Source organism: Schistocerca serialis, chromosome 1, assembly GCF_023864345.2.
Source record: "Schistocerca serialis cubense isolate TAMUIC-IGC-003099 chromosome 1, iqSchSeri2.2, whole genome shotgun sequence".
NCBI classification, from domain to species: domain Eukaryota; kingdom Metazoa; phylum Arthropoda; class Insecta; order Orthoptera; family Acrididae; genus Schistocerca; species Schistocerca serialis.
The window spans coordinates 895397267-895417925 of record NC_064638.1 but is presented as its reverse complement, the minus strand read 5'-3'; the positions used below and the strand labels follow the sequence as shown (position 1 = coordinate 895417925).

The following is a 20659-nucleotide window of genomic DNA, read 5'->3' as shown; positions in this document are numbered from 1 at the left end:
ATCTATAGCGTGACACGTCAGTAAGAAATAACAAAGCAGTTCATATAGTGGATATGCCACAATATTCTCCCGTAAATAATAACATACGATAGATTTTAACCAGATACAGCACAGATTGCATATTACAGTAACGCAAACATTACTTTTGACACGCAGAATTTTGTTCACGAGAATGTTATTTGAAACATGCTTTGTTGAATGCACCACTATTATCGCACCCAGATCTTACTAGAAATTTTTTCCATTGCCACCGACAGTTCGAACACCGCTTTGGGCGTACATATTTTCCAGGAAATTGAAGAAGATGGTTCAATAGTAATTAAAAACATCGCATTTGCAAGCCGCATTCTGTCACCTGCTGAGCGAAATTACTCCGTTACAGAACTTGAAACATTATGTGTTGTATGGGCTTTTACGAGATTTCGGCACTTTCTTTATGGCAGACATACCACAGTTTACACAGATCACAGAGCGATACAATTTTTACTTTCGGCCAAATTCACGCACGACAGATTAAGCAGATGGAAACTATATTTACAGGAATTTAATTTTACGATTGTTCACATTCCCGGTACACAAAATGTTATAGCAGACGCACTATCGCGTTCTCTCGGCAACAATCTGCAAGACGTAGCAACCAACTTCTGTAAAACAAATTTCAGTGTCATGTACATTCAGCAAGTTGCATTTGAAAACTTTATTTCATCGTCATTACAGGACATAGCGCAAGAACAAAATAAAGACAATGTGTGGAAAGAAATTAAACACCTTTGGCTAGATAAGAATAATGTTACGATTAGAAACCACTACACTGTACGCAATGACATTCTGTTTCGCCGCTCTCATCCTGACAGCAACAATTGGTTATTATGCATTCCTGACGAACTGGTTAACAAATTAATTTGGTACACTCATTTAAGTTACGCACATTACGGAGCACGAAAATGTTTTCTTATACTGAGACAGAACTGTTATTTTGCCAACATGGAGAAACGTATACGACGAGTTTTAGCGTCTTGTAAAATTTGCCAGAAAGCTAAATCAGACACCACTTCACATATTCCTCCTTTATATCCCATTATACCTGTGAAATTAAGACACATGGCCGCAGTAGACATTTTTGGTCCGATTCCGAGAACTAACAGAGGTTTTTGCTACATTTTTGTCGCTGTTGAGCTCACTTCAAAATTTGTTACTTTCACTCCGTTACGCAAAGCTACTGCTAAAACTGTTTCTAAAGCATTTGTAAAACATTTTCTATCTCATGTAGGGCATGTAATGAAAGTAATTTCTGACAATGGATCTCAATTTCGTAGTAGCGTATGGACACGCATGTTACGAGCTAGAAACATTTCTCCGATCTATATATCCAAGTACCACGCTTCTTCGAACCCCTGTGAAAGATTAATGAAGGAAATTGGTAAACTGTGTAGAATATACTGCCACAAAAGACATATTGATTGGGATACACACATACTCTCATTCCAAGATGTAATTAATTCCATTCCAAATGAATCCACTATGCTATCTCCGACTGTTATACTGAAAAACGTTGAACCACCGAACAAAATTAAAGAATTAATAGAATTTCCCAAAAGTCGTCGCCTACGACACCACGAAATAATTGACATTGCGCTGAACAACATCAAACGTGCCGCAGAGCGCCGGAGAAGACAGCAAAAACAGGTTTGTACACGCCGCGACTTTCACGTTGGACAGAAGATATTAGTACGTACACACTATTTATCCAGCAAATTAAAAGGTAAGTGCAGTAAATTTGAACTTCTATACGCAGGTCCATATCGGATTCGCAGCATTCCTCACCCCAATGTTGTACACGTCGAAACTTTGAGAACCAGAAAATCGAAAGGCAATCACCATATCTCAAACATTAAACCGTTTATTGAGTGAAACCACTGTATGATTCAACACACTATGATGCCATTTACTAATGCAATTAATTCACCTGACTAATTACTGATGATTATCGTATTTTTTCTTGGCAAGTGCCCGGCAAGGTAAGGTTAGCAGGTCGCTCTTCTTGTCGTTACACATCAGACCATGCATATTTTTCCAGATGAATTTACACATTTATGACTATTTCTGCAATTATATTTATGTGACTACTTATTGATGATTATCGTATTTTTTCTTGGCAAGTGCCCGGCAAGGTAAGGTTAGCAGGTCGCTTTTCTTGTCGTTACACATCAGACCGTGCACATTTTCCATTTTTTTGTGTATATGACTGTACTCCAGTTTTGTTTGTATGGACTATGAAATAGTTAAGATATAACACACACCAGTCGACTTTGACATTTTTTTTGCCCTATGACATCTCAACATCGTGACTGTTTCACATTTTTTTTTGCTACTGCATTGTATTATTCTGTGTACATTTTTGCATCTGAACACTGTCAATGTTTTTGACATATTACGTTTTCTGTCATGTTATGCTGTATGGTTAATTATGTCACCATAAACCAGTCATTATCTAGTGGGTATATGATTTAAATGCAGGACATTAATCTCTGTCATCAATTTCAGAAAGAAATGATGCATGTAAGAAATAAATTCAACAGAAATGGGAATTTCACCTACGGGATAAACGAAAGGAGATGCAATAACTTTATGAGGAAGAGTAAATGGATCAGGATTAACAAACATTAACAAGAATATACTATACTCATCACAGAATAGCAGTCTTAACTAATTTTTTTCTTTCAGAATACAAGGTGATTGATGCAGGCTGTCAGAGAGAACTACACATCTTAGTTTTAGTGATGAAATATGCTAGAGATAAGGAATAGTTGTATAATGAGTAATGAAGTGATTTTTTGCAGATGATATTTAGTGCTGATGAATAATGATGAAGAATATGATGATATGGATAATGAAGTTTTCTTTACAGATGAGGATAATGTTGAAGTTATGTATTTATGTTATGTAGTTATTTAAGTATTTGTTGCAGTTTGTTTTGACAGCAGGTGTTATATTGCATAGTAGGATGACGGAAAGTTTTGGAAAGGACAGCTATGGAACACATTTTTATACACATTTCACTACCTGTTAATTCGAAGTTCACTACTTTTCAGCATAGTGTGCGTTTCTTCTTTCAGGTCAATAATCCGTTTTTGTATTTTTTCCAGGAGAAGTTTTTCATGACACTTACTAAACCTGTTAGTTATTATACCTGTTCTAGTACTTGCATTTTTATTTTTTACCCATTTGTGTTTATCACTTCTAAATGTGATCACATGTACTGCCTTGTTACATAATCTTGCTACAGCTGACTCATGACGAATGACGTTACCTATCCTCATTTGCAGCAATAGGTCAAAAGTAAAAATATTATGCCTCAGCAATTAATTATCGATCCCAACGCAATGCATTGCTACCAAAAAAAATTGTATTACCAGTCCCACATAATGTCACTAGTTTATGATAATTCTGAATAATACTGATCAACTCTGAATAGCATGTCACTTGAGTAATGACCTCTTAATGAGACTATATTCAAAATAATGCTTTGTCACTAGCTAATAACTGCCACTGTTTATTGTAATGATACTACTTATAATGCTTGTGATTACTAATGATTTGACTGTAATTAACTGATTTTTAATAATGACTTCGTAATAATCTGAATAATGCTGAATGATGATTCTATTCAATACTTGCTGGCCACTGAGTGCCAATAATTAATGTCACTCCATGAATTGTTATTAATTATGCCATTGATTAGCTCTTGTTTCCAATGTTGATACTTTGTAATTTGAAATGAATGTGACTGTTTAATAATGCTTTGTAATTAGGAGAAGGCTAATAATTCTTACTATATTGGAATTTCAAATGATTAATTAACGATGCCATACTTTGTTATTGGAAATGAATGTGACTGTTTCATAATGCTTTGTAATTAAGAAAAGACTAATGATTCTTAATAGATTGGAATGACACATAATTAATTAACTATGGTACTGTTTAATAATGCTTTGTAATTAATTAAGGCTAATAATTCTTACTATATTGAAATGACAAATGATCAATTAATTAACTGTAATTAGACAAATGATTAATTAACGACAAATGATTAATTATCTGTAATTAGACAAATGATTAATTAACTGTAATTAGACAAATGATTAATTAACGACAAATGATTAATTAACTGTAATTAGACAAATGATTAATTAACGATAAATGATTAATTAACTGTAATTAGGAAAAGGCTAATGATTATTATTGGAATGACAAATGATTAATTAACTGTAATTAGGAGAAGGTTAATGATTCTTAATTATACTCTGTAACTGAAAAGAATGCGATTATTTCATAATGCTTTGTAACCAGGAAAAGAAGGCTACTGATTCTATGTAAAACAATCAATGAACATTTTTCTGTAATACTACATACTTGGTACAGAAATGTTCAATAACTGGGCTATGAATGCCACAAACTACTAATTAAGTCTGTAATTGTCAATATTATGTGACTTGATGTCCTTCACCTCATAAGCTGACTACCCTGAATTACTGCAATGTCCATTTGTCCTGTTTATCCCAGTGATCATGGAGCACTATCTTTGGTTTTGCACTAATTCTACGTTGGTGTGCCTTGTAAGAGTGTGGTGTTGACACGACATGCTGTCCACCACCATGAGCGATGAAGACATTATTATGGTCCCACTGTTTGGTGTACGTAATGTACTGCCAAAATGAAACCATGGAACATTACTACGACAGTTCAGTGTCTTGGCTACACTGATAAATTCTGATGGGAAAAGATCTTCAAGTTGTGTCACTTGGTGTTGTACTTCTGTGGAAAGATATGGACTTTCAGAGCAGCTGTGTGCAATCTAAAGTGCTACAACCATGATGCAATCCTTCCCTTCCCTATCCTGATTCTTGTCACATAAAGAAAAAATTTTTTGGTAACATCATTTATGTTCATAGGTTATACATTTTTCGATTCGCTAAACTCCAGTGTGAGTACACTTATGTCACTGGTCGACATGATGTTTGCCATTATGTTTATTTGTTGTGAAAATACTAAAGACATTTTTCAGTGCATGTGCACTTTGGACATGATTTTTTTTTGCCATTATGTTTATTTGTTGTGAAAATGCTAAAGACATTTTTCAGTGCATGTACACTTATCAACATAATATTTTTTGCCAGTCTGTTTATTTGTTCTGAATATGCTAAAGAATTTTTTCAGTGCCTGTGCACTTTATCTGTCAAAAAATTTGTATATACTTTTTTCTGATTTGCTACTATGTTTAGTATTCACATTTTGTCTTTGTCTGATATATTTTGTACTTAGTGCGTGTGCACAACATTTAAATATTCTGTAAGTTGTAGAATTTTGTTAGTTAAAGAAAAATTTTGCCGCGCTTGGCAAGTCCAAATGACTCACCATCGCTGCCAAATTTTTGCCCCCCCAGTGGAGGGTTATGAAACACGTATGTAACGCAGCAGCGATGGCGAGGCATTGTAGCATCTGTGACCAGAGAGTATGCGCTTGACCGCGCGAGTGTTGCGAGCAGTTCGCTAGTTGTCGCTATGCAGAGCAGTAGTCAGTCAGTTAGTCGTTGCGAGTCAGTCAGTAGTTCGCTACTAGTCGTCATGTAGTGCAGTACTCTGTCAGTAGTCGTCGCGTGCTGTACGCTAATAGTCGTCATGCAGAGCGGTCGGTCAGTAGTAGCAGCCCAGTCCGGTTGTGTGATGTAAGCGGTCGGCAACACTGGTCAAGATGGTGAATAAGGTATACTGTTAATTAATATAATTATTAGATAATGAAAAATTTTATTTATTGTAACTATTCTCCAACAAGTTCCCCAATAATAATTTTTATTTCAAAAGCATTTTTTCAAAAATTTAATTTTTTATTGAACTAAAGATCTCGTTGCACTTCCCATTTCATTCCACTTCTTTTGAAGAAAAATTTCACTAGAATCACAAAAAAAAAGAGAATATTATTATTTGCAATGCAGTTCCTCCAAGCGGTGCGCAACAACAAGAGCAGATATGTGACATCCATTTATTCTGAGGTAAGACTTTAATTCTGATTGTTTTACACAGGGCCAAAGACCGATATTTCGGTTTAATTCAATTTTCTTGTCACTGAATGGACTTTAATTTTGAAGGATTTATATTTGAGTCGGATTGCGAATTTCACATTTTTGTTGCCATTGTCAGTACATTTCATTGTGGGCAGGTTACGCATAGAGCAGTGTCCTTTAGCATTTCTAATTAGTATCGTCCTTTTTCTTTTAAAATTACGGTGGGGAGGTTACACTTGGCTCCCATTTCTATTAAGTATTGCTATATTTTCTTTAAAAATTGCGGTGGGGAGGTTACAATCTACATCTACATTTATACTCCGCAAGCCACACAACGGTGTGTGGCGGAGGGCACTTTACGTGCCACTGTCGTTACCTCCCTTTCCTGTTCTACTCGCGTATGATTCGCGAGAAGAACGACTACCAGAAAGCGCGCTCGAATCTCTCTAAATTTTACATTCGTGTTCTCCTTGGGAGATATGAGTAGGGGGAAGCAATATATTCGATACCTCATCCAGAAACGCACCCTCTCGAAACCTGGACAGCAAGCTACACCGCGATGCAGAGCGCCTCTCTTGCACTGTCTGCCACTTGGGTTTGCTAAACATCTCCGTAACGCTATCACGCTTGCCAAATAACCCTGTGACGAAACGCGCCGCTCTTCTTTGGATCTTCTCTATCTGTACGACTGTAATTTTGTACGTCAGTCTGGTAAATGTAAATGACCCATTGGGTAGACCGTTCACCGGGTGCAGGTCTTTGGAGTTGACGCCACTTCGGCGACCTGCGCGTCGGTGGGGATGAAATGATGATGATTAGGACAACACAACACCCAGTTCCTGAGTGGATAAAATCTCCGACCCAGCCAGGAATCGAACCCGGGCCCTTAGGATTGATCCACTGTCGCGCTGACCACTCAGCTACTTGGGACGGACGTCAGTATGGTGATTCGACCAGTTACCTGCCATTCATGAGCAACATTTCAAGATGTGCTTTCCAACAGGATAATGCTTGCCTACACACCGCTGTTGTAGCCCAACATACACTACAGAGTGTCGACATGTCACCTGGGCCTGCTCGATCACCAGATCCAATCGAGCACGTATGGAACATCATCGGACGACAACTCCAGCGTCATCCACAAACAGCTTTAACCGTTCCTGTATTGACTGACCACGTGCAGCAGGCATGGAACTCCATCCAGCACCGACATGCACATTTGCATGTTTGCATTCAACAGACTGATGGTTACACCGGTTATTAATGTACCAGCATTTCACATTTCCAGTGGCTTATCTCGCGCTTACGTTAACCTGTGACCTTGCAATGTTAGTCACTTAAATACTTTACCTTGATAAACGTATTACAGATATTTCATTACACTCCATTAATAATTTCTTGTTATCGCGATTTTTTTCTGTCAGTGTCTTTACGTAAATTACAGGAAACCAAAACAAAGTGTCTGGACGGGGCTTTGAACCATCGTTCTCCCGAAAGCAAATGCAGTGTGCTAACCACTACGCCACCTCGCTCGGTGAACTTCGTCGAGCTGGAACTCGGAATTCCAGCAACTTATTTGGTACATCGTTAAACTGGATCCTGCCATTCAGAACCGATGGAGTGGAAAACAGAGACTCGAAACTGTCTCGATTCACTGTTGTTCATGCCCCTCATACCACACACTTCCGAACTTCAGGTGCGAAATTGCTGGAGGCCTCCTTCAGCCCTCCCGTTGATGTCGATGCAGATTACGACGTCTCATGAAACGACTTGCTTCTCGGTGTTTTGTAGAACGTTAGAACATTTCATTTTGTGTGTGTGTGTTTGAGGTTTACGGGCGCTAAACAGCGGGGTCATCAGCGCCCAAACATTTTTTTTTTTTTTTTTTTTTTTTTTTTTTTTTTTTTTTTTTTTTTTTTTTTTGTACTGACGGTGAGATTCTATGCATGTAACTTATGAAGCTAATTCCAGGTTACGCAGAGAACTTGGAGCATATTTGGACTGTTTCGAATAAAGAGCCAAGAGTGGATGTGTGTGGGTTTCATTCATTTTGATCTGCATCTCTTTTTATCTTTCCTAAAGCAAGGTTGGAACTTAATGTCCCAAGGATAATGAGGCCATTAGAGTTTAAAAACACGAGTTGGACTACGCCGAGAAAGGAAACCGGTTGTGTCATTTTTCAGACGAACCAGCTGTGTCTTCATATAGGGTACACTTCCCAAGTCAGAGTACAGTCCACCGTACCAATACTCTCGATTTTCTTCCCTGTTCTATTCGCATTCTGAACGAGGGTTGGTTGATTATGGGGGAAGAGACCAAACTGCGAGGTCATCGATCTCATCGGATTAGGGAAGGATGGGGAAGGAAGTCGGCCGTGCCCTATAAAAAGGAACCATCCCGGCATTTGCCTGAAGTGATTTAGGGAAATCACGGAAAACCTAAATCAGGATGGCCAGACGCGGGATTGAACCGTCGTCCTCCCGAATGCGAGTCCAGTGTGAACGAGGGGACAAACAACTGTCTACAAGCTCCTGTATGTACCACCTTCACATGCACTTACGCACAGAATTCCTAAATACGAGAGGTACTCAATAAGTAACTCAATGCATTTTTTTGCTTGGCTAATTTCGATTGAAAAAATGCGGAATTTGTTGTGGGACGTCGTGCCGGCCGGTGTGGCCGAGCGGTTCTAGGCGCTTCAGTCTGGAACCGCGCGATCGCTACGGTCGCTGGTTCGAATCCTGCCTCGGGCATGGATGTGTGTGATATCCTAAGGTTAGTTAGGTTTAAGTAGTTCTAAGTTCTAGGGGACTGATGACCTCAGCTGTTAAGTCCCATAGTGCTCAGAGCCATTTGAACCATTTTGTGGGACGTCGTGCAATATTCCTGCTTCAGCTGCAGTAGTTTCATGAAGTTCCGATAGGTGGCGGCGCTATACGTAGCGTTCGAAAGGCGTCTATAACGGATGTGTTTTCCAGGTAAAGAGATGTCACAGAGATTCTTTTGGCGGAAAACCAGAGCATCGCAGATATCTATAGGCGCTTGCAAAATATCTACGGAGACCTGGCAGTCAACGAAAGCACGGTGAGTCGTTGGGCAAGGCGCCTCATCATCGCAACGAGGTCGCGCAAACTTGTCCGATCCCCCGCGTGCCGGCCGGCCGCACACAGCTGTGATTCCTCCAATGTTCTCCTCCGAATAAAAGGTCCAAAGCCGCACCCTCAGCTGGTAAAATCTTGACGATGGTCTTCTGGGACTCTGACGTTCCCCCTCACGGCGCAACAATCAACTCTGAAGTGTATTGTGCTACGCTGAGGAAACTGAAGAAAGGACTTCAGCCTTTTCGTCGCCACAAAAATGCAGACGAACTCCTGCTTCTCCATGGCAACGCATGGCCTCACATAAGTCTGCACACTCCAGACGAGGTCACAAAACTTGATTGGACTGTTCTTCCTCATCCACCCTACAGCTCGGATCTCCAACCTTCCGAGCGGAAACGCGTCTTGTATTGTAGTACGTAACCACAACACACACTGAGTGATCACTTGTTTATTAGCTTCTCACCACGTTGTACGCTGACGCCCTCCAGCCAGTCACATTTACGTTACCGATAGTCTCACTGCATTGATTATTGATCGTATGATAATACAGAGCTTGGATCAAATACATAATTTTAAGAGTATACAGTGTGAGAAATGACAAGCAAAATACATGTACAGAATCAAATTTTCAAAGTATTATGCTAAATTATCTACACATTACACAAGTTCTTAGATTTCTAAGTCCAATCTGTTAATCCAGTTGAGCCCTTCAGGTGATGCATGGTGGATGTCATATTGATCCCCCAAAAGCTCGTTTCGGGCATTCACCAACAATGTGATTAATTGTTTTTAGGGCAGCTCCACAGTCACAATCTGGAGATGTTGCCCAGCCCCATTTGTGCATAATATATCCACAGCTCCCTTGTCCTGTTCGGATGCGGTTGATGATTTTCCACTGGCGTCTGGGGAGTGTGAAACCTAGAACTCGCATGGAAGGCTTTTCAACCAGATGACCGTTGAACACTGACGATTCGTCCCACTGACGTCTCCCTACTTCGTTGATGTTAAAGTCGGAGGCTTCAAGATGTTGTGCATTTCGCCAAGGTGGTTTTCTTGACTTTAGACGCTGATGTTCTGCTATTAATACATTGCTGTGTACGGGTAGCTGGGGGTTCTTCTGAATGTTTCTCCAGGTCTTCAGGAGAGCATCTGATCTTCGTAGAGCTGGAGGTTGGGTGTTACTTAAGACTGGTAGCCATGCAGTTTGAGTGCTACGTATGTAGCTTGTGATAAGTCGCATTGTCTGGTTGAGTTGCGTATCTATCTTGCTACAGTGAGCACTGTTCATCCGCGCTGGACAACAGTATTCAGCAACAGAGTATGATAGTGCCAAAGCAGTTGATCTTAGGGTTTGAGCGCTGCAACCCCAGGAGGTACCAGCAAGCTTCTGAATGATATTATTACGGGTTTTCACTTTTGCGGCCACGTTGGGGAGATGTTGTCGGAAAGTTATTGCATTGATGATTCCTTTGAAAACCACACTGCCGTTTCCCATCCCCATGACTGTCAAAGTTCAGTTCCAATTTCGTCTTTAATTGTCTTCTATGGGATGTCAAACTTCTCTGTATGTCAAACTTCTTTGTACATTAGCTGTATTACCTTCTTTCTGGCAGATGATCACAAAAGCCTAATCCATAGCAATGCGATTACTCAGGCGCTGTATGCAAGCGTCCGAGTGTAATAGCTAAAGATGGCATTTATGAATATTTGATCGAGAACACACTTTGACCTTTACGTGTAGCTTAGCGCGCAGCGTGCTAGCTTGGGGGACAGCGAGGTGAACGAGACGCGGATCGAAGCCGCACAACTGTTGGTCTGGCAAGGTACATCAGCTAGCGTGAGTGTGTCTGTTAGGTGGATTTCCATGCTCGTTTAGGGAAATGCTGGGCTGGGGACCATGGTCTAAACTAAAAACATTAAAATTAGCTGGTGGTCATATGTGCGTCTCTTTCCTCGTCTTCAATTGGCTAGTGAACAACAGCGACCATTTCTATCCTGTGTCGCTACTGATGACGAGAATTGGTATCTTTATGCTAACATAAGGAAAAGAAAGGAATGGTTGAGCGTACACAAAGAAGCAAGTCCCCGTCCAAAGACCTGCCGGCATCCATAAAAGATGTATTACGAGGTGTGGCTAGAAAAAAACCGGACTAGTACTGGTGAAACAATAAAACGAATGCAATAAGGCTGAAAGTCGCGTAGCCTGTCACGTGACTCTCGCTCCGCCTACTGCTCGTGTTTCATCTGCCTCCTGCACTCAGTCAGCCCGTTATGTCTGTGCGTCGGAAAATGTTGAGTGTACAGAAAGAACAGCGTGTTAACATCAAATTTTGTTTCAAACTAGGGAAATCTGCAAGTGAAACGCTTTTAATGTTACAACAAGTGTACGGCGATGATTGTTTATCGCGAACACAAATGTTTGAGTGGTTTAAACGATTTAAAGATGGCCGCGAAGACACCAGTGATGACACTCGCACTGGCAGACCATTGTCAGCAAAAACTGATGCAAACATTGAAAAAATCGGTAAACTTGTTCGACAAGATCGCCGTTTAACAATCAGAGCAGTGTCTGAGTTAACAGGAGTTGACAAGGAAAGTGTTAGGCAGATTCTTCATGAAAGTTTCAACATGAACAAAGTGTGTTCAAAAATGGTTCCAAAGTGTCTCACAATTGAACAGAAAGAACGCCGAAGAATGATTTGTTCTGACATCCTGGAAAACAGTGAAAGTGATCCCACCTTCTTACAAAATGTTATTACTTGCGATGAATCGTGGTTTTTTACTTACGATCCCGAAACTAAACGCCAATCGATGCATTGGAAAACTCCTGGTTCTCCACGACAAAAAAAAGCACGAATGTCAAAACCGAAATTCAAGGCAATGATGATTGTTTTTGACATCAAAGGGATTGTGCACATTGATTGGGTACCAGAGGGACAAACAGTGAATCAGCATTACTACATTAGCGTCCTGGCTACCCTACGTGAGCGAGTACGGAGAAAACGGAACGATTTGTGGAGAAAAAAGTCATGGATCCTTCACCAAGACAATGCCCCAGCTCACAGTGCGTTGTCAGTGAAGACTTTTTGGCAAAACATAACATTCCCATCTTAGATCATCCACCCTACTCACCTGATTTGGCCCCCTGTGACTTTTTTCTTTTCCCTAAAGTCAAGTCAGCTTTGAAAGGAACTAGATTTGAGACTGTTGAAGGAATAAAAGAAAAAGCGACGGAAGTAATGTATGGACTTACCGAAAATGATCTGCAGCATTGCTATGAACAGTGGAAAATTCGTATGGAGCGGTGTAGAGACCGAGGAGGAGAGTACATTGAAGGAGATAACATGAAATTGTAAATAATTGTAAATAAATGTTTTTTCCAGCATCAGTCCGGTTTTTTTCTAGCCGCACCTCGTATGTCATCTGGCGGAAAAGCGACTGTGTGCTGTACTTCGAATTGCTTCCCCGAGGTTTAACCATCACTCCTGACACTTACTGTCAAGAACTGAGACGTCTTGCAGAATCCTTCAGTCTGGAACCGCGCTGCTGCTACGGTCGCAGGTTCGAATCCTGCCTCGGGCATGGATGTGTATGATGTCCTTAGGTTAGTTAGGTTTAAGTAGTTCTAAGTGTAGGAGACTGATGACATCAGATGTTAAGTATCATAGTGCTTAGAGTCATTTGAACCATTCTTGCAGAATCTGTCCAAGAACAACGACGAGGAAGACTGCAGGAAGTGATGCTCTCCACGATAACGCTCACCCTCATTCTGCTAGACTGACAAAAAGAAACACTATACAGGAGTTTGGTTGGGAAGCCATAACATGGCTCGACGAGTTCTTCGTCTCAAAACCACTTGTTCTCTACAGTCACAGAATCGAATGTTTACCCCAGCGTTGGCTGACAGTTGTAAATAGTGACGGAGAACATATTATTGATGACTAAAGTCCCTGTTATGTGTGTCTGCTGTGTTTATTAAACTTATGGAAAAACGTTACGAAGTTATGCGCCAACCTAATACATCGGAGTTTTGGTTGATACTCAGTCGTACGTACGTTTGATACCGATTTGACTGACATCTAAGGTTTGGGTGTAAGTATACCGCTTTCACACGTGTCGCACATTGGCTGATACCGACGTGAAAGTACCTCAGTCGGTTAAAGCAAAGCTACATTCGAGTCGGTGCGGCCACGCACGCAACGAGCCAGAATACGCCGCCGTGACTGCACGCTGAGCCTGCGGCGGGACGTTGAGTCACGTCGCTGGGAACTGGAGAGCGACCTGTGGCGTTGTTAGTGGACACAGCGCCGTGGGGGGCCGAGCGGGCCATAGGGGCTGACCTGACTTGACCTGACTGCTGACCCGCTTACAGATGATTCCTGTTTGCTTGCCTGCGAATGTTCGTCGGTTGTGTTGCGTCTTCGCAGACCTCCGCATTGCTCGGCACGCAGTTTTTTTTATCATTTTGTTATTGTTGTAACAAATAGACCTGATAATTCGAATACAGCGAATAACTAAGAGCAATCATCCGGAATGACTTAAAGTGGAATGACCACATAAAAAAAAATTGCAGGAAAAGCAGATTCCTGACTGAAGTTCTTTCAACCGCGAAAGCAGTGGCGTACAAAATTCTTCTTCCGCCGATTCTGGAGCATTGCTCTTTAGTTTGGGATTCTTAATTAGTGGGAAGACGCCAAAAGAGTGGCACGTTTATTCACTGTGTCGTGTTGTCGATGCGCCAGTTTAACGGAGATGTTCAACAACAGTGGTAGGCCTTACAAGAGAGGTGTTAAAAAAAAATCTGAAACTGCAGCACATACTGCGGTCCATAATTCACGAATAGAACAGAGAAGGACAGAAAAGGTAGAGGCACCAGAAGCACCCTCCGCGACACACCGAGTAAGATATAGATGTAAATGTAATATTGATACTGAAAAAGCTATGAATCTGAAATATTTGGAAACAACAATGAACATGTCAGACATGCACCCACATAGCAGTGTTAAGTGACGTAGCGGAATACACGCTGTGGAGATGACCTACCTGCGAACGACTGGCCGACTTCAGAGACATAACTATCTCACACATGATGCATAACAAATATTTATTGCATCCGATTGAGGAACTGGTACAGACAATCTTTCTCAGAGCCTTTCTCTAGACTCTTGCTTGGAGCCAATCCAGCGACACAACCTACCACCGAACAACTGTATCACTTCTTCACTTAATTTCAGCTCTTGGCTTCTTATATCTGAGTTGGCAAAAGCCGCAAGTGTTCGCGGTTTGGCAGCTGTGATGACGAAATAACATCTTTAGTGCTGTTATTGTTGAAAGTCGTCTGTCGTGTCATAATTTTGTGCTTAGTATTATGGTTCCAGATTACGCCAATCATTCATCAACTCATTGTTACCTTTGGAGGCGAGTTTTAGTAAAAAAAAAAAAAAAATGGCTCTGAACACTATGGGACTTAACATCTGAGGTCATCAGTTCCCTAGAACTTAGAATTACTTAAACCTAACTAACGTAAGGACATCACACACATCCATGCCCGAGGCAGGATTACTGCGACCGTAGCTGTCGCGCGGTTCCAGACTGAAGCGCCTAGAACCGCTCGGCCACATCGTCCGGCCGAGTTTTAGTAGGTACTTCCTACGAAAACAGAGCAAACGCTCCCGCAGCAGCCTCTCTCCTCCTAAAATGTCTGAGACGACTAGAAAAAATGCAAACAAAGCAAACAGTAGTATACTCATCAATGTGACATTTGCACTGTCGCTAGAACTGGGTATCAATGAACATTATAAATATAGCTAAGTTAGCAATAATAATTAACATTTAAATTAAGGCGTATTTCCGCTGAGGTCGAATATCTTTATTTGCTGTAGCTCATTTCAACATCATGGTCATTATCAAATATTCAGTAATAGCTGTCAATACGTTATGGTTTATTTTATTTTTTGATTTTGTATATGGTCTACGAACAGGAGACGTGTGGCCACTTAAATGCTCATCACGAATACGAACGTATTTCTTAAGCACTTTGCCACCCACTCAGTCTAAGTAAACTCACTGTTTGTTGAAATGCAGCGCAAGCCTAGTTTACTTAATAGAAAGGTTTCCAAAATCCACTTAGACATCAGCTGTAAAGTCATGCTGATGAAGGCCAAAAGAAACATGGGTATTACGAGAGGCGTCCAATAAGTAATGCAACACATTTATTTTTCTCGGTGAATTTTGGGTGAAAAACTGCGTAATTTATTGTGAAAAATTGTCGAATATTCTCGTTTCAACCCCTACACTTCCAAGAAGTACCGATTGGTTGCTGCGCCATACATAGCCTTCCAAACAAAACAGTTTATTCTGGCGGAAAAACAGAGCATCGCAGATATTCGTAGGCGCTTGCGGAGTGTCTTCAGAGACTTGGCAGTGAACAAAGGCACGGTGAGTCGTTGGGCGAGGCATCTGTCACCATCGCAACAAGGTCGCGCAAACGTGTCCATTCTCCCGCGTGCTGGCCGGCTGCATACAGCTGTGGCTCCAATGCTGGAACGCGCGAGTAGTCACATTCGAGGTGACCGACGGATCAGAAACACCTCGCTTCTCAACTGGATGTTCCTGTTGGTAGTGCTGATACATTCGTCCACCAGTTGGGGTACTCAAAGGGGTGTGCCCGCTGGGTTCCTCGCCGCTTAACAGAAGACCATAAAGACCAACGAAGGGCCAACTGTGCGGAATTGTTTGCGCGTTACGGAGCTGATGGTGAGAATTTTTATAGAACATCACCACAGGCAATGAAACATGGGTTCATCACTTCGAACTGGAAACAAAACGGGTCTCCATGGAGCGGCACCACAACACGTTCCCTGCGAAGAAAGAGTTCGAAGCCGCACTCTCGGCCGCTGAAGTCATGGCGACGTTCTTCTGGAACCGTGAAGGGGCTACCCTGTTTCATGTCCTCCCTTATGGTACAACGATCAACTCTGAGGTGTCTGGTGCTACGTTGAGGCAACTGAAGAAATGACTTCAGCGTGTTCGTCGCCACAAAAAAGTAAAATTCTCCTCCTTGCAAGGCTTGACACAAGTTTGCACACCAGAGAGCAGCTCACAAAACTTCATTGGACTGTTCTTCCTCATCCACCCTACAGCTCGGATTTCCCACATTCCTGCATCCATCGCGCCTTCCAACTTCCATCTGTTTGGCACTGCACGGGAAGGAGTCATGGATGATGGGGAGGTTATTGTCCATTATAATTATCCGGGCTGTTCTGCCGTGGTCGGTTGATGAATTCTGCGTCAGTTCCCAACGTTTCGTCCCCGTCTGCGGAGGACATCTTCAAGGGGGTCTGTAGCTCGATGGAAAGTCCAACACATTCCGTGTCCGGGGCCGAGGCGTGACGTCACGTGTTTTGAAAACGTCAGTGCAATTGGCCGCTGTCCGCTGCCGTCGATCGCCGTTGCCATCATCCAGCAGTGGACGGGCGGTACACATCTTCAACACCGGCATCCCTATACCGTTTAATTTCGCGCCCTCCTCCTTTCGATTGAGATTATTAGGGTGTTTGGCGATTTCGATTGCCTCCCTGTAGAGCCTTTCGTAATATCCGCTTGTGGCCGCTAGTACATGCGTCTTCCCAAAACAAATTTGGTGGTTACCTGGCTGGATAGCATGCTCCACAACAGCTGATGATTCTGTTTCTCCTCTTCTACAATTGCCCTTGTGCTCTTCCAAATGTTTTGAAACAGTTATTTTAGTGGTACCCACATAAACATCTCCACAGCTGCATAGGATCCTATACACTCCAGCTTTTTCCAATGATTTACGAGAGTCATTGGCAGGCTTAAGGTAGTCCTGTATCTTCCTGGTGGGCTTGTAAATTACGGTAATATTCCGCTTCGTCAAGATCCTCCCTATTCTTTCCGTTACATTTTTAACAAACGGCAGGGAAACCATAAATTTTGCAGTAGCCTGTACGTCACTACGATTTCTGCGTGGCTGTCTCAACGAATGTTTTATTTCGGCGGACGAATATCCGTTCTTCATTAGTGCATTGTGGAGATGTTTCATCTCAGCGTCGAGGGGAGGTTATTGTTGCAGCAAGACGTTGGCTCCGGCGTTGACCCCAGTAGACTGGTACTATGTGGAAATACGGGCTGTTCCAGTAGGGTGGAATAATGCTTTCGCATGGAACGGAGACAATGTTGAAAAAAAAAGTGATTTTGTAGCCAAAAGAGTGGGAAATAAAATGTTGTATTAGAGTCATGAATAAAGCCAATCTGCTTCCAGGAAAAATGTGTTGCATTATTTATTGTGTGCCCCTCGTACAAGTAGTACCAAATTTATCTTGCACTAAATAAGAAAACGTCAGTTAATTGCGACATAGTTTATTGTACTGTTGTACAAGTAGCTGGGTGTAACAGCAGAGATCTGAAATGGGACGATCACTTAGTCTCAGTCACAGGAAAAGCAATTACTACGGTTCAGTGCTAGAATTCTAGGAAAATGCAATCATTCTACAAAAGAGAATTCGTAAAAAACACTCGTGTGACCCATATAGTTCAGCTGCATGGAAGCCACACCAAATAAGACCAACAGTCTACATTAAACAGACACAAAGAAGAGCTGTACGAATGGTCACAGGCTTATATAACCTATGCGAGTGTGTCACGAAGATGTTGAAATTACTGGACTGTCAGACGCTTAAAGACAGGCGCAAATGTATTACATGAAAGCCTACTTAGAAAGTCTCTAAAAACAACATAAACTCCCGTAGAGATCGCGAGGCCAAGAATAACGTAATTACTCAGAAGCTATTATACAGTCGCTGTTTCTAACCTCCGTATACGAATGGAACGGTAAAAAGTCGTCATAACTGATACAGTGGGACGTACCCTTCACTTCACAGTTGTAAGTAGGCTGTTTAGGTTTTTGTGTTGGTAACACCACGTAGCGCTCTGTATGAAAATCACTGGCTGTGCTGTGTGCAGTCTGCGACTGGTTGGCACTGTTGGAATATTCGCTATTGTAGTGTTGGGCAGTTGGATGTGAACAGCGCGCAGCGTTGCGGAGGTGAGCCGCCAGCAGTGGTGAATGTGGGTAGAGAGATGGCAGCATTTTGAGAGCGGACGATCTGGACGTGTGTCCATCAGAAAAAAGAAATTTGTAAGACTGGATGTCATGAACTAAATGACTGTTGAACACTATTAAGGTAAATACATTGTTTGTTCTCTATCAAAATCTTTCATTTGCTAACTATATGCCTACCAGTAGTTAGTGCCTTTAGTTAGAATCTTTTATTTAGCTGGCAGTATTGGCGCTCGCTGTATTGCGGTAGTTCGAGTAACGAAGATTTTTGTAAGTGATTCATGAAAGGTATAGTTATTGTTTGTCAGGGCCATTCTTTTGTAGGGATTATTGAAAGTCAGATTGCGTTGCGCTAAAAATATTGTGTGTCAGTTTAGTGTTGATCAGAATAAGTAAAGAGAGAAATGTCTGAGTACGTTCAGTTTTGCTCAGCTGTTTGAAAATCAAATAACGTAAGAAGTTTACCAGCACAGTAATTCATAAGTTTTCTAAGGGGATGTTTCACAGTATTTTACAGAATACAGGTGTACTTGTAGATTTCATGTAAGTACATGTTTCGAGTGAGATACTCTTCAACAAGCAGCAGTTACTTGTTTTGTGACTGTACATTATGCATTAAAGGTACACTAGGTATGTTGTACAGATATCAAACGAAATTTCAGGCCTTGATTTCCCTCCTGATGTCATCAGCAATGTGCTCCATATAGCGTCAGGGGCCAAGTGTTACTGTGGCTGACAGCACTATGTTTACAAAAACACACAGGGGATAAAGTCTGTCGAAAACGGAAGAGGAAAAATAGAGAGTTTAAATTCCTCCCGGCATCAGCAACAAAGACGGTCTTCAGCAGACGACTGTAACGCAGTGCGCGTACTTCCGAAGAGCTCGGTCACAGGTAGAGCAGTGTTCCGCACACTTTTTTGGTCAAGAGCCAGTACTGAAATTGTGGGGCGGCGCCTCGGCCGCATATACAGGATGGTCTACTGATAGTGACCGGGCCAGATATCCCACGAAATAAGCATCAAACGAAAAAACTACAAAGAACGAAACTTGTCTAGCTTGAAGGGTGAAACCAGAAGGCGCTATGGTTGGCCCGCTAGAAGCCGCTAGATGAAACGGATATCAACTGCGTTTTTTTTTAAATAGGAATCCCCATTTTTTATTACGTATTCGTGTAGTACGTAAAGAAATATGAATGTTTTAGTTGGACCACTTTTTTCGCTTTGTGATAGATGGCGCTGTAATAGTCACAAACGTATAAGCACGTGGTATCACGTAATATTCCGCCAGTGCGGACGGTATTTGCTTCGTGATACATTACCCGTGTTAAAATAGACCGTTTACCAATTGCGGAAAAGGTCTATATCGTGTTGATGTATGGCTATTGTGATCAAAATCCCCAATGGGCGTGTGCTATGTATGCTGCTCGGTATCCTGGACGACATCACCCAAGTGTCCGGACCGTTCGCCGAATAGTTACGTTATTGAAAGAAACAGGAAGTGTTCAGCCACATGAGAAACGTCAACCACGACCTGCAACAAATGATGATGCCCAAGTAGGTGTTTTAACTGCTGGCGTGGATAATCCGCACATCAGTAGCACACAAATTGCGCGAGAATCGGGAATCACAAAAACGTCGGTGTTGAGAATACTACATCAACATCGATTGCACCCGTACCATATTTCTATGCACCAGGAATTGCATGACGACGACTTTGAACGTCGTGTACAGTTCTGCCACTGGGAACAAGAGAAATTACGGGACGATGACAGATTTTTTGACGCTTTCTATCAAGCGAGGAAGCGTCATTCACCAACAGCGGTAACGTAAACCGGTATAATATGCATTATTGGACAACGGAAAATGCACGATGGCTGCGACAAGTGGAACATTTGCGACCTTGGTGGGTTGATGTATGGTGCGGCATTATGGGAGGAAGGATTACTGGCCCCCATTTTATCGATGGCAATCTAATTGGTGCAATGTATGCTGATTCCCTACATAATTTTCTACCGATGTTACTACAAGATGTTTCACTGCATGACAGAATGGCGATGTACTTCCAACATGATGGATGTCCGGCACATAGCTCGCGTGCGGTTGAAGCAGTATTGAATAGCATATTTCATGACAGGTGGATTGGTCGTCGAAGCACCATACTATGGCCCGCACTTTCACCGGATCTGATGTCCCCGGACTTCTTTCAGTGGGGAAAGTTGACGGATATATGCTATCGTGATCCACCGACAACACCTGACAATACAGGTATGCGTCAGCGCATTGTCAATGCATCTGCGAACATAACGGAAGGCGAATTACTCGCTGTTGAGGGGAATGTCGTTACACGTATTGCCTAATGCATTGAGGTCGACGGACATCACTTTGAGCATTTATTGCATTAATGTGGTATTTACAGGT

At 41.9% G+C, this 20659-nt stretch overlaps 1 protein-coding gene across 2 annotated transcripts in view; it reads left to right on the top strand.

Annotated features, from left to right (window-relative positions):
• Positions 1 to 20659, top strand: part of LOC126411634 (cadherin-87A) — a 709414-nt gene that overhangs the window by 257672 nt on the left and 431083 nt on the right. The window lies entirely within an intron of this gene.